Genomic DNA, 2,741 nt, shown 5'->3' with positions numbered 1-2,741 from the left:
GCAAAGTTTCCCTCTCTCTCTCTCTCTCTCTCAAGAGAGTAAAAAAAATAAAGCAATTATTCTTCCCTCTCTCTATTGGCCAATTTGCGTCGCCCATGGGGCTGCTTTTCAATTCCAAAAACTCACGAAACCCGTAAGCTGCTGCCGCGTGACATTTGCCACCTGCTTTTAGGGTTTCCAACCACTTTAGGGTTTCAGCCAACAGTTAGGGTTAGGGTTTCCAGAAATTAGGGTTTCTGAAAATTAGAGTTTTTGGCAAAAATTAGGGTTTGTAAGAATTTTAGGGTTTTTGGCAGAAATTAGGGTTTCTGCTGTCATTAGCCACGTCATCAGTTTTGTGACATACCCCCCTCTTGAAAGCATTGTAATCGACCGCGATTAAGCTTGCAAAACCGACAGAAGCCATAAACCATCTTAGCAGACATTGACTGTTAGTACCTACGTACTAGGAACACACATCTAGCACATGTACCAAATCGATATTCACATGTACCAAATCGATATTCACAGGACATCACATGACATTCAACATTCATTCGGATCTTAGACCATGATTTATCGGCAATGTAGCTAGCAATCGCATCTAGGTCCAATAGGGACCTCATCGATGTCCGATTGACTAACCCCTATTGCAACCATGTCTATTCGAGATCAATCGAACCAAAATGCTGCAATCATTTCGTCTATCAGTTCTGCACTTAAAGGAAGTCAAGAACAAATCAGTATCATAATCAGGAATTCAATTTCATTAAAGTCATACAGCAGAATATTGTCAACTTTCACTGTCCCTAAATCTCAAAGAGACATCAGTGACTCTAGTATCTAAATCAAGGCATCTGTTGACAAAGGAGCAAAGTGACTCCCCTCTTGTGCATCCCACTGCACCAGATCTCCGGCCAAGCTGAATGCTGGGTTTCGTTTGGAGTAGACTATGCTAAACCAAAAGCATTGAGATAAAGATCTGAGGAGTATCTGCTAGGTCCTCCTCCATCCACTTCGCATCCAATGCAGGATAGTTCTTGAACTTAACCAAGAACGCCTTCGGGCTTTACCTTTAGTCTTTGTATCCCTATGTGCCAAAATCTATCCAAGAACAAGGATCTCCTCGTTTTCTTCCACTTCGGGTTGCTCGTCAGGCTCCCCTTATCAGGCACATCACCCTTAAAAGGTTTCAAGAGACTCACATGGAATGCATTGTGAATCCTCCAAGTATCTGGCAGTTTCAATCGGAAGGAGGCATCATTTATCTTTTCAGTGATCTGGAAAGGTCCGTAGTATCGCATGCTAAGCTTTGGAAAAAGCCTCTCCTTTCCCTTTTTCTTTCTTAGGCGTGCCTTCTCAAAACGTAAGAGCACCCAATCATCCTCCTTCAATTTCAAGTCGCGACAATGGCGATCCGCTGCCTTTTTCTGTCGTTCTTGAGACTTCTGCAAAGTCTCGCGAACCTTGGCAAAAGCCATACCAAATCTGGGGTATATTCATCCGCTTTAAAAATCTTATCTTTCGTGCTTAGGAAGGGTGGAACCTTCGCAGCACCTTCAACAATCTCAAATGGCGCCTTCCGCGACGAAGAGTGGATCGTGTTACTGTAGGCAAATTCCACCAAAGGTAAGTACTTTTCCCATTGAGTCTTCTGATCAGAGATATAAGACTTCAATAAATCTAGAACCACTGTATTTGCAATCTCAGATTGCCCATCACTCTGCGGGTGGAACGATGACGAGAATTGCAACCGCGTGCCAATGTTCTCCCAAATTGCCTTCCAAAACAAATTCGCAAATATGGGGTCTCTATCAGAGACAACCGTCTCAGGCATAACATGAAATCTGAAGATCTGGGCCACAAACAGTCTCGCTAAGTGATCCGGCTTGACTGTTTTCTTCACTGGAATGAAATAAGCATGTTTGCTAAATCTGTCAATAACAGTCCAAATACCATCGTGACCACCCTGTGTTCTCGGGAGATCAAAAATGAAATCCATTGCAATACTTTTCCAAAGGCGAGTGGGTATGGGTAAAGGCTGTAACAATACATGTGCCTTATGCCTGTCAAACTTGACCTTCTGGCATACTAAGCAACTGCGCACAAATTCTTCCACATCCTTTTTGAATCTCGGCCAAAAAAAGTATCTCTCTATCCCCTTCATGGTGGTAGCAATGTCGCAGTGACCCGTAAAAGGTGGACAGTGGCATTCAATCATAATCTTTTCCCTCAACGCCTGTGTAACGCACAACATGGTTTTCCTCATCAAGTAGCCTTCCCGAATGGAGTATCTTGTTACTGTCTCCCCATCCGTATCCGTGTGAAAATATCTACAAAATCTGTATCTATGACATATTGACCGACCATATCCTCGAAGCTCCTATGATGTATTGCGGAAATAGCCAGAACAACCGGCTTCCGAGACAAAGCATCTGCCACCACGTTCTTCTGTCCCTGAACATGGACAATCTGGAAGCTAAACTGTGACAAGATGTTCGCCCACCACATCTGCTTTTTCGAAAGCTACTTCTGTGACAAGTAGTAGCGCAAACTCTCATGGTCTGTAAAGACAATAAAATCCGCTCCGAGTATGTAATGCCACCACTCAGTAAGAGCATGGATAACCGCCAAAAGCTCTTCTCATAAATTTGTGTTGTCATCTCCGGCCTTGAGAACAATCGGCTCTCATAAGCAATGACATGGCCTTCTTGCATTAAGACCGCACCTAGACTACGACCACAAGCATCACACTATACTTG

Source organism: Adiantum capillus-veneris, unplaced genomic scaffold, assembly GCF_014529385.1.
Source record: "Adiantum capillus-veneris isolate H3 unplaced genomic scaffold, ASM1452938v2 Hic_scaffold_814, whole genome shotgun sequence".
In the NCBI taxonomy this organism is placed as follows: Eukaryota; Viridiplantae; Streptophyta; class Polypodiopsida; order Polypodiales; family Pteridaceae; genus Adiantum; species Adiantum capillus-veneris.
The sequence above is the reverse complement of the archived record's forward strand: the minus strand, read 5'-3'. Positions refer to the sequence as shown.